Raw genomic sequence first — 13,234 nt, forward strand, 5'->3', positions numbered from 1 at the left:
TATTTTTTTATTAGTTTTTGTATATGAATAATATGAAATTCTTAATAGCTTTTTATTATGGTGTTTTTATTTGGTAAAACTTTTCGAGATAAAAGTATTATGTTTACTTTAGTTTTATTAGAGAAATATGGTAAAAAGTATGATATTTTTTTATTAGTTTTTGTATATGAATAATATGAAATTCTTAATAGCTTTTTATTATGGTGTTTTTATTTGGTAAAACTTTTCGAGATAAAAGTATTATGTTTGCTTTAGTTTTAGTTGAGAAGTTTGCTAAACAGTATGATCTTTTTAACTAGTTTTTGTTGTTGTATAGGAATAATTCAGTATTATCAAGTCCAAAATATTTTGCTCTATACTCCCAATTTATATATAATTTGAGATACTTCCTTTGAGCTTAAATTCAAATTAATGTTAATTGTTCCTGTTTCATTGGGTATTCTTGGTATATTGTAGGGTTGTTTTTGTGAGATTGTCTCTATAATTCTATGCAACCATATTGGAACAACCATACTTTATTTAGATGATTAATACAGCACAACACGAAGTTTTAGCTTTAGCAGGTTAAGCTACACGTTACAAATTACCTTACGCATATAACCTTATGTTCTGTTCGATTTTCTATAGTATAGAAGATACACGCAAAAGAGACATTAGTTGAATTAACGTTAATTCTCAAAATTTCTAGGTCACTCCAAAGTGCCTAAATTTTAATCTCAGCTTTGGTAATATTTCAAAATTAATTTTACTTTTGGTATTTTTAAACCTAGTTCTCTACCGATATATACGTGTTTGTGTTTATGTTGCAACGATTATCAAATATTTTACTTACCTAAGAGCCCTCACACCAGTGAGTCAGCGGTAAGGCTGAGAGATTAAAACGATAAAATTCGGGTTTCGATACCCACTGTGGACAGAGCACAAATATTCCAACAACAAAACAAACTTTCCTAACAAATTCAAGTGTACGTGCATAATAATACACGTGTTGATGTACAAAAACTCTGTTGTAAATATTCCAAGGCATTTAAATGTATAAGCATGTTTTAAATATAAGGAGGAATAGATGTGCTTTTTATACAGATAGCACCCCATTATTTTGTACCTTCATTATGTTTGGAGTGCATTTGAGGAATACAGTAGAATAATAATTACCTTATAAAGGTTTTTGTATTGGATTATATGTTTCAACTAATTGGAGATTGTGAATTCGCCACAACCACACAGCTGGGAAACGTGAGTACTGTCGTAGTTTAAAAAGCAGACCTTCAAAATGATACTCGTTCTCATTGTGATTTGACCAGAGGCTGTCTGAACAAGACGACAGACAGGTGCAAATCAAACCTTCGTGCAACAAATTACGTGACCTTCACTGGGCAAGCTTATAACCTTCAAAACCATGCGCTCTTGACCTCGCACGCGCGAGTTGTCTCGCTTGGAATATGTAATAGGTATTTTACTTTTTGTCTAACGACAAGTTTGGATGATGACTAATGATGACCTTAAGGACTCGTCATCAGCAGACCTACCCCTTAATAAGTTACAAAAAGAATCCATCGTATAACAATTTCAATTATCTTCTTTCTTTTAGTTTACAGCGTATATTAAATTACATATATTTATACATTTTAGGAAGTAAAAAGGTGAGTTCTGTAAGTTACTCTTTTAGCGACATACAACTATTAGAGTTATATGCAAATACAATTATTTGCCAAATTTATTTTCACTCTTCGTGGTACTAAGGTATAGATAAATAGTGCTAGGTTCCAGGAAATTTGCATATGCATTATGCATTCCGAACTTCTTACCATGTTGCAAAGAGATATCATCTGTATCCCCCCAGAAACCGGGCTTCGATACCTGTGATGGGCAGAGTATAGTTAGCCCTTTGTGTAGTTTTGTGCTCAATAACAAACAACAACAACATCATCTGTATATATGGTCGATGCACATTTTGTTAGATATTGTTAATTATTGTCAATATGAATAATACAGAATATTTAACTAATGTCAGATATGACAGCAGGCAAATAGTTGCTCATTAAGATTTGCATTTGATCAATTTGTCCAGAAGGCTGGTTAATTGGATATTTGAACAAAACTACATAAGGGCTGTCTGTATTAGTCGTCCCTAATTTTGAACTGATAGAGTGAAAGAAGCTAGTCAACAGCACCTGCCGCCAACTCTTCGGCTACTCTATTTGAATATTGGGATTTGACCTTCATATTTATAACGTTCCTACACACATCTACCCCGCCTATAAAAAGCAGAGTTCATTTTTTTTTCTTTCGGCAACGGGACGCTAACTACGAACCTTAGGGTCCACAGGCCGGCAAGCTAATCATGTGGCTTCGATTGGTAAAAGAAAAAAAAAAAAAAGGTTTATGGTGCATCTGCAGTTTGTTATTGAATAAAGAAATAGAGATGTGAAAATATAGAGAAAAGTAACAAAATATAACATTTTGATATGAGTGAGAGTGTTTGAGATCAACTTATGGAAAAATTCAAGCTGAATAAGATCAACACCTAAATGATCAATTGGAAAACAAGCAAACATTTTAATATACCTGAGCAAGTGGCTGAAAGAAACAGATGAGCTATCTTTTGGAAGAATTATATGATTATAAAAAACAGGTTAAAGAACCAAAATAAAAGCAGAAATAAGTGGAAATTATATTTTCTTAGAAAGGGTTAATAAAGAAAGAAGAAAACAGCTTCAGACACAAAGTGGTGCTCGAAGAAGTTGCCAAGAAAACGCAGAAGGTAATCGAAACTGATTAATTTATGTAGAATGGTTTGCAATTTCACTGAACGTTTTATTAAAGTATGAATAGGTGAGAATTGGGTATTCTCAAGCCAGTCGAATGTGAAGTCAGGCTAACTAGAGGTTACTTGCCATAAAAGTTTGACTTATCAGTAGATAGAAGATCAACTTGGATGGCTGCATCAGATGAATGTCAGAAAACTGGTTTGAATGGTTGTATCATAGGTATGAGCGTGAACTGGAAACGTGCACGTTACGTTTGAGGTCATCAGAAATAAATTAAATGAAAATTAAAACGACTGAAAATCAGACACACACACACACACACACAGGTTTTGAGATAAAAATTAAATCCTGTAATGTGGGAAAGGTGACAGAAGGTACATAGATGAAATGGTCCATGCAATCAACGAAGGAAATCTACGTTAAAGTTTAAAAATACAAGAAGAGGTTTTAGAAGGTAATTCTGCTAGAGACATTTTCAAGAATACATTATCATATTACAGTTTAATGATTGTGCAAGCTATGTGTGACTAGTAAAGTCTCTCCAGAAATGGCTTTAACTTGCTTAAAGAAGGTCGACGAGGACTGAGTTTAGTTCAGATAATGGATAGTGAGAATCTAGTAATTTCAAAAACAACTACGAAAACTAGTGAGATATGGAACTAGAAAAAATTATGGGTAGTATGAGCCTCAGCGTCATATCATTTTGAGAAAAATGGTGAATTGTTAAAAAGGAAAGCTATAAGTAGTAGGAGGCTATATCAGAGTTATATCAGTTTGAGGAGAATGGTAACGTATTGAAGCAGGAAGAAAATGGATAGTGGAGCCTCAGGTCCATATCAGCTCGAGGAGAATGGTGACGTATCAGTAGGAAAACCATGAGTAGTAGGAGCCTCAGATCCATATCAGCTCAAGGAAACTGTGTCGTATCAAGCAGAAAAACCATGTTTAACAGGAATCTCAGATTCATATAAGTTCGAGGAAACTGGTGACGTTCTGAAGCAGGAAAAATTGTAGATAGTTGGAGTCTCATGTTCATATCACCTTAAGGAAACATACTGTCAGTCATCTGTTTTCTTTTTTGGCAGGTATTCAATAACAAATTGGTCGTATAACTTAAAAATGGATACTTTTTTTATATAAACCAATGTACTCATATAGAAGTTGTAGCGTTTTTAGCCATTAAGCCAGCAAGAAATAAGACCATTAACAACACTACTGTATGAGCCACAGCTCATATTAAAACAGTCACGGTTATATTTTAGGCATTTCGATATTGACTTTTTTTATCGACTGCCATGATTTAATAGAAACTTTATAGTTTCTGTTCATAGTATCCAGGAATCTCGAAGTAATGTCATTCTTTTTTCCTTTTTTAAAATAAATCACCAGTGGTCGATTGTAGGCTACTTACATAGAATTTCTGATATATTTTTAATAACTATTAAAATTCAGACGTGATCATGCAGCGAATTTCTCATTACTCCCATCAACGAACGTGTCTTTACAAATGAAATTCTTCATCAAAGCCAACTCATAAACTTGTTTCCTAAATAACTACTACCCTGTATAAGTTTCACTACATAAAAATTACGTTTTTGCAATACAAAAAAAAAGTTTTAAGTATTGGATTTTCGTGTAAGAAGTGATTTTTTTCTGGACATGCTTATTTTGATGTTTTATTTTCCTTTTTCAAATGTAGAAATACTTTTTTTAACAGCCGTAACAAAAAAGACCCAACTGGTGACACACCGAAATTACGAAACAAATTTTGACTATTAAAATAGTTTAAACATTACAATATGAAATATAATTTAGAGTTGCAAAAATTTACAAATAACTTAACAAGTGGCTTTGATTTCTACTTATTTCTTTTTTTTCAATTTTAACGTTTTCATATTGCGTACAAGTATGCCAGTAAATTCGCGAAATATTCGGAAAATTTTGTAAAAATACAAGTTAGAGCATATCAGTTTTCGGTAAATTAATGTTTTATTGTTGCTAATTTGAAAACTATAAATCTCTAGCAAGTTATTTAATTTAATTTGTTTGTTTGTAGTTAGGAACCAAGCTACACAATGGGCTGTCTATGTTGTGCTCACCACGTGTATCGAAACCAGATTTAGAGCGTTATAAGTTCACAACTACTTTCCAGGCAGTTAATTTGGTAGTCCTATTTGTTAATATTTATTTCAAAGCAGTACTAAAACACAAAATTGTTTATGAGTTTTGTCCATCAGAAAGCATTTTTTTGAATAACAACCACAACATTTTAACTATCCCTGACCCCATCAGGGACTTAATTGTCTTGAGACACTTCGTTTAGTTTGTCAACATCATAATGTCACTTAAATGTATTTCAATTTTACTTAGAAGTTTCAATAATTAGTTCTAGATTTCATTGGAAACTCTTATTTATAGATCACAGCATTTTGATAACAAGTTCTTAGAGTTCCAGTGACTCGATTTTATCATCAATGTAAACTTCCATAAATAAAATGTTTGTTATATTCTGAAAGCTATTCCAACGGTTTGAAATTCTGAAACATCATACAATTCAGTTTTTAGCAATTAACGATTACATTCTTCTTTAACGATTACATTATAAGGGTTTAATATTTCAGTACTTATAAGTGATTCAGTGTTCTTTCCACTTTAACAACATTTTCAAAGGTTTATTATACTTTAACTACCTTCAGTATTGCGAGTACGTCAACAGTGGTAGGAAGTAATTAATGTTTGGTTGTTGAATACCCTGATTGTTGAATTTCGTGCAAAGCTACTCTGCGCTAGACCTCCCTACTTTAGAAATGATAGTTTGTTTGTTTGTAGTTAAGCACAAAGCAACACAATGGGTTATCTGAGGTGGTGTGCCCACGGGTATCGAAAGCCGGTTTTTAGCATTATAAGTCCGCAGACTTACTGCTGTCAGCATCTTCCACTGCCAATTCTTGGACTACTCTGTCACAATACAACGCCCCCACTGCTGAAAGGGAATTATTACGCAACATAATCAAGAAGGATTTCCGCTTGGAAACGAGGGCAACAATGTATGGGCTCAACCATCGCATGCCTCTCAAGCAGATGGAAAATGAAACGGGTATTCATGCTATTCTATACGAAGACATACTGCCAAGTCGCCAGACACAGTGCCTATGGGTTTCTGTTTGATCAGACTCTTGGAACAGGCGATGGTAAACCGCCATCTTGGTAAACTAGATGATTATTGAAAGCATGCAGGTATAAGTGGCGTCCTTTGGACAGTACAGCCTTACATGGAGCTTTTGAATAAAATCTACGCTGTAGGACTGTTTTCGAAGATGCACGGTTGTCAGATAGAGAACAATCAGATGTATCAGCGTAGACTGTAACGACGTGGTGAGTCTCCAAAATCGTTTTAATATAGCGTACTCGACATCTATATAGCTATTTTCATAAACAGTAGCAAATGTAGAAAATTAACTCGAGAAAGTCTTTTTATTGGTTAAGGTCTCGAGGTGTTCGTGATTTATGTTAATGCAAGTAGTGTGTTGACATATACGCTCGACATTCTTAAAGGCTTACCTTCTTAAAACGTTTTACAAGGAAAATAGCTTAAAGAGTATTTACAAATTTACTTTGAACAATTATTGTGACCAAAATCGATCCATATAATCCATAACACATAATTTTCGACTTTTACCTATTTTTCATTTTTGCCTTGTATGAATTTTTTTCATTTGTCATTTACGTTTTCTTGCATTTTTTAAATAAAGTCATTAACATGAAATTCTACTTAAACTTTCACTTCTTTGGAGCTTGTTTGTTTTGAATTTCGCGCAAAGCTACACGAGGGCTATCTGCGCTAGCCGTCCCTAATTTAGCAGTGTAAGACTATAGGGAAGGCAGCTAGTCATCACAACCCACCGCCAACTCTTGGGCTACTCTTTTACCAAAGAATAGTGGGATTGACCGTCACATTATAACACCCCCACGGCTGAAAGGGCGAGCATGTTTGGTGTGACGGGGATTCGAACGCGCGACCCTCAGACTGCGAGTCGAGTGCCCTAACCACCTGGCCATGCCGGGCCCATTCTTTGGAGCAGTCTGTATATACAAGTTTAAATTTTCATATCTAATCACAAGCAAGCGTATTGTTTTCCATCCAACTGTGTCACATTTATTTAAAATTTGGCGTCATATACTCATGTTAGAATGTAACCAATAGTATGATGAAGAAGTGAAACGCATGCAGGTGTGTTTCATTTTAATATATTATATGATCAACGTATAAAATCTATACTGAATGGTGTATTTTGAGTTTTCTTTGATCTCACCCACTTTATAAAGTAACTAAAACAAAACTGTGTATGATTCACTTATTTATATTTATGACGAACAAGTACGAAGAATGTTTTACTACTTGAAATTATTCAAAATAGTTAGTCTCGGAAAAAAGTAAAAATAATAATGGGTCTGAAAAGGTGATAAGTTGATATTCATTGCATGTATTTCAGCATAGAATAATAATTCTCACGTATAATAAGAAAACATGGGGACAAGCCTGTATTTTCCAGTACAGTGTGAGTGATTTAACTAACTAACTTACGCTACACCATACACGTTTCATGTGACATCACAGTCAGTAAAAATGCCTTGCGTTAGAAATACGTAGTACTCAGGAGTAATCTATCCCAAGATATCCCCCGTTATTCCATTACACTTGTCCTGTCAGATAACAGCACAAACATACAGACGTTTTTGATAGTTTATTCAAACCCATCTGTCAACAGAGTTTATCATAAATGGCAAAAGTAAAGTAGAATTGCGGTTTCAGTGGAAATTAAAATAAAGTATGTGGACAATTAATAACTGAAAGTATGTGATGTGGTTCAGAAGCATTTCACCTTTTTCTCTGTTTACAGTAGACAAAGAAAATGGAAAATTGGACAAAAGACACTTAACCCTGTTTGTGTTGTTCTGACATTGGGTGAGGGACGTTTTCTTTCTAGGAGGTGAGTTTTTTTTATTCCTTTATAAAAGCAATAATATCCAGAGTGTACCTGAATGTTATTGCCAGTCATGCCCACCCCACAATATTGTATGTTTACCCTGATGGGTAGGGGCTCTTTCAAGACGATAAAGCAAACATCTACTGTGTTTGTACTGTCTGAAATAGTTACAAAGAAGACGATAGTAGCTTCAGTCAACTTCCTTGGCTAACACAATAATCGGATCTCAATATTACTGAACATCGTTTGGATGAACTTGAACGTTGAATCTGACACTTTAATCTTTTGCAGACATTTGTGAACAAGTTGCAGATTTTCCTTCATCCCGTGGAGACTATAAGACGTCAATTCAAAACTTGTCACAATGAAAGGCAGGCCAACCCGATATTATTGAGAACTATTAGGTAGGGTTCATAATAAAATGGCCAATTAGTGTATAATATTAATTACATGTTCTATTACTAACTACATACATAGAATATTACAAATGACTTATTTGATATTTAGGATTTTATAACTTTTAATAATTTCTTTTTTTTATAGTTAGAAATGTACAACACTGAATAAATCTTGTTTACTTTTATTAATGTTTTATAATATTTATCAAACTTACTTCTAGATTAACTCGTAAAACGCTTTCCAAATTAATTTATATTTAAAACTTTACGAAACATTCCAAACGTTCTTATATTCAGGATCATATATAAAACATCTTTTTCTGATTTAAAGCTATAATTTTACCAAACTTCTTAATTAACATTGACTTTTGATCAGATCAAGCTAAATACTTCGAGAGAAACTAAAAATCAACCTGGCAATAAGTATAGCTAATTAAATATACTTTTCTTATGCTCTTACTTATAAAAATTAAAATGCATTGCTTCATTAGTTGCGTATCCTCGCTGTGAACGACCTTTTCGGTCGTAATCCTAATAATATCTCATAAAGTTGGTCAGTTTAGGAGATTTAGGTTAGTCCTAAATACATATATTAAGCTAATAATGTAAAATATATGTAATAGAAACATAATAATAGAAAATGAGACTAACAAGTGTAGATTTGAAAGTTTATAAAAGATCTGATATTCTGTAAAACTTCTAATTCTATTATCCTTATCAAGAAAATTATTGAATTTCTCGGAGAATTGAAATAATTTTGTGTTTAACACGCACAGTGAAAAACCTCGTTTGTGAAAAATGAGAGTGAGCTTGTGATGTTGAGTAAATTCTGCTGTATTTAATAAGCTATGTGCAGTGAACATTGTAACATGGCTTATTTGCAATTGTCATACTCGGACACAGAAAGTTTATAACTTCAGAATTGAGTGTCCATTTTGTTAAAAACTTTAAAATTGAATGTTAACTTAATGATGCCGTTATCTTAATTCACATATTGTACTTTGTTGTTAGCTCTGTTTTATACATTTGTTCGGCTGTTTTTTAGAAAACCTTGATAAATCTGTATAAGAATATCATATATATATCCACAAGCGCGACCGATATTCAAACTTTAATATAGTCTTTCTTTCTAATGTTTGAATATTCTAATCCGAATATTTAGAGATTTGCAACTTATGTGCTTCAAGTTACCCCCCACTGGAATACCATTTATGTATATTGGCAGACATATCGGCCAAATTTTACTGATGTATTATCAGGTAAACAACAATAAAATTGGAAGAATTAGTTTAATGTGAAACAGTGATTTTTGTATTTGCTGACACAGAATAGTAATTTACCATAATTATTAACACACCTTGAAATTGTTGAGGAAAGACTTTTTAATTTTATCAATGGAAAGACTAATGTAATGATTACTGAAATCAAATGTTTTTTATCTTCAAAGTCCTTTAATTTTCTCTTTATATCCTATGGAATTTCCTATAACAATGAACGGATTAATGCCGGTTCTCTCTTTGAAAACTTACAGTATACATCTTTAAATGTTCTTTAAGGTATTACAGACTCCTACATAATATAATTGACAAATCCTAGACGTAGTTTTGTTAGCTAGAAATAAACCTGTATGGGATTTTTATGTAATTTGGAAATTCAAAATGATTTAGGTATCACATTGAAAGACTTAACAGAATGTACATCAAAGACTGACAAAACTTTAATGATAATTTCTAAATTGGTTTTAAAGTGTATATACACCTCGTTACCAGAATGTTTTAATGATTTCAAATTAAACTCTAGTTGCTGTTTTTTACATAAAGTTGTAATATAAAATTTTTACAAGTAAAAATACAATTTTTAGCTGTTTTTATTAGCGGTAGTTAAGACATATCTAATTTGTAAATAATTTAAATGTTAAGTAGCTTCTTATAACATGTTCATTGTTGTTTGATGTGAATTTCTTAAGAATGTTACGCGTTTATTAACTATGTCGTTAACTTTAGTTACTGTTATCCCTTTCTTTATATCCTTCATTGTCAAAAAATAGTATGAATGAACATGAATGAGGCAAGATAATTTGTTTGAACCATTAGATTTTCTTTTTATACCTATAAAATATACTGCTTGTTTAAAGTTAAGCTCAAAGCAACACAATGGGCTATCTATGCTCTGCCCACCACGGGTATCGAAACCCGGATTATATCGTTGTAAGTCTGCAGACATACGGCTGTGCCACTGGGGGCCAAGATATGCTGATTTTAAGACGACTGACTATCTCTGATCTAAATCTCCCTCCGGTGGCTCAGCGGTAAGTCTGAGGGCTTAGAACGCTAAAAATCGGGTTTCGGTACATGCGATGGGCAAAGCACTGATAGTCCATCGTGTAGCTTTGTGCTTAACAACGGACAAAAAAAGATATTAAACTACGCTACGTATTGGGTCGACAGATTTAAATTTCGTGTTTAATTACTTTCTTTTTAGAAAAATATGCACGATGCCAAGAATATATAAGAAAGAGTAAGTTGGAAAGTCAATCATCTGAATAAAGATATGAAAGAGAGATAAGAAATCATGACAAATGTCACACACGTTGAAATAATTTGCCTTCTCCATTCTTCAGTCAACGCCACTTTTTATTGGCTATTTGCTTTGAGATTTTTTTCACCTTGATGAGACCCAGTATTTGAAATAAAGTTATATTAATTTTAAAGACTTGCACGGTATATTATAATTTTTTTGTCCGTTTTGCATTATTGTTTGTTTAATTAATTCAAAAATAAATTTTTAATATTCCAATAACATATGACTCCGAATCCGGTTGAGGAACAGATTAGAAACGGCTCTTTCTATATGCAGGTTCCTTGTTGGGACAGTGATAAGTTTAAGGACTCACAACGCTAAAATCCGGGGTTTGATTCCCCACGTTGGACAGAGCAGATAGCTCAAAGTGGCTTTGCTCTAAAAGAAGGAACAAACAAACAAATCTACATGCAGTGCTTAAACAGTGTCCCTTGGAGGGCAAATTTAATTCGTATTGGTTTAAGATTAAACTTTTTTATTTGAAAATTATTCAGACCTAACTGTAATAATGTTAATCTTGTGAGTAATAATCCTATCCTTATTAAACTTTTATCTAAGTTTATAACACTTGAAAAGTTTTACATATTTCATAGATATATTAAATCAGCTAAGCGTTTTTTGTTTGTTTGTATACAATGGGCTGTTTGTGCTCTGCCCACTACGGGTATCGAAACCAGATTTCTGGCATTGTAAGTCTCCAGATGTACAGCTGTGCCACAGGGGAGGGGGGGGTAAGGGTTTTTGTTGCTATGTGAAACAAATAGTAGCTATCAAATATCTGAAGTGAAAGATAAAATAAAAAATTAAAATGATATGAATACAAGGAATAAATGAAGTAAAATTGCTTTAGACACTCTTAATGAGACACATGTGATGTAAAATATACTTAGAAAGTTATACCCCGTTAAGAAAAGATATAATGGATATTATTTCACGAGTTCGTTATTAAACTGTACGTACCAAAATATTTTAAAACTGGATAAGTTTTTAATGTTTTGATCTGATAGTTTTTCTACGTTGCTTACTGAAACGTTTGTTTTTTTAATAATAAAACTTTTCTTTTTTTATAAAAATAAAGCATAAAACTCGTATGTATCTTGATTTTTATAAATAACTAAAAAATGTTTGAACTCTGCTCGCCAATATTTTAATAAGATGCCAATTGGTAACCACTGGCAAAGCATCAGTAACTAACTTACCTACTCAAATCAGAACCGTTAGGAAGATGTATATTAATACATAGAGTCTAATCTATAAAAAGTATACTATTTATGATAAGAATATAGTTGAAAACGACATATAATCATTTAGAGCAATAACAATGAAGACATTGTCATCAACTAACAAGAGCAGTTAACTCAATGATAACACTTATTATAATAAAAAATGCGCAAATAGGTTTATTACAAGAGTTTTTCTATATGCATATATATATATATATAGTATAGGGTCCATTAACTGTCCAGTATCTTTTTTTGTTGTCCTCCAGTGGCACAGGGATATGTCTGCAGACTTACAACGCTAGAAACCGGGTTTCGATACCCGCGGTGGGCAGGGCACAGATAAACCTCTGTGTGACTTTGCTAGAAACAAAATCTTTTCTGTGAAGATAAATGTGTATTCTCACTAAACATTCAGTAAATTTAAAAACGTTCGTATTTTATTCATATGATTTCTTATATTTCTTCTAAAAAGGTTATCTGCTATGTACGATAGTATACACATAGATACAATAAAGTAAATCTCTCTCTCACACACAACGTACAGACATATTTTTTGAATGAATATTTATCTTTCTCAAGGAAGGAGCGAAGTTGCAAACAAATACGGTGGAACTGAAAATCATGTCAAGCTTTTGTTACAGATCCACTAAACTAGTTTTCTTTGGTTATTGAAGTTATGGTACTCACAGCTTGACGGTGTGGATGTAATTTGAGACACGACCGTAAAGATCTGTGAGTCTTGCATACAAGATGAACGTTCAGGAAAGTTTTAGCCTCGTGTTAACCTTTTTCTTTAGTCAACACACGAAGTTTTATGAGTGAATTACACTTTACACAATAGAGTAGAGTATATGAAACTTTTCTATCTGTGAAAAGTAATTGACTTCTAATCAGAGCATAATTTAACATGGAGATCATATTTCTTGCAATACATTTCATTTCACAAATGAAGTTATTACGTGTACTTTAAATAAAATATCCTTGTACACACTTCAAAACAGCGTAGCTGTCGTGTTCAGTAACATATGTAAAGATGCAATGAATTATTAGATCTGACCAACAGCAATGGTTCCTTGCATCACTTTACAGTCTTGACCAAAATATTTACATATTTTGTAACAAGTAAGATCATTATTATTCAGATGGAATACAAATACACCTAGCATTGTCAGACTGAGAAATACATGTTATATTAAACATCTGCATATGTAATTTGTATAATGAGATAGGTTCTATAGACATCATGAAAGATTTATTAGAACAGCATACAATTT

The 13,234-nt window shown here is 32.6% G+C and overlaps 1 long non-coding RNA gene across 1 annotated transcript; it reads left to right on the forward strand.

The window, feature by feature from the left end:
• Window positions 1–7,676: 7,676 nt before the first annotated feature.
• LOC111087868 lies at window positions 7,677–10,779 on the forward strand. Its single transcript, XR_002612495.1, has 3 exons — window positions 7,677–7,762; window positions 8,051–8,163; window positions 10,639–10,779. It is a non-coding gene; the product is annotated as an uncharacterized LOC111087868 (long non-coding RNA).
• The last annotated feature ends 2,455 nt before the right edge of the window (window positions 10,780–13,234 follow it).

The sequence above is a fragment of the Limulus polyphemus genome, unplaced genomic scaffold, assembly GCF_000517525.1.
Source record: "Limulus polyphemus unplaced genomic scaffold, Limulus_polyphemus-2.1.2 Scaffold2768, whole genome shotgun sequence".
In the NCBI taxonomy this organism is placed as follows: Eukaryota; Metazoa; Arthropoda; class Merostomata; order Xiphosura; family Limulidae; genus Limulus; species Limulus polyphemus.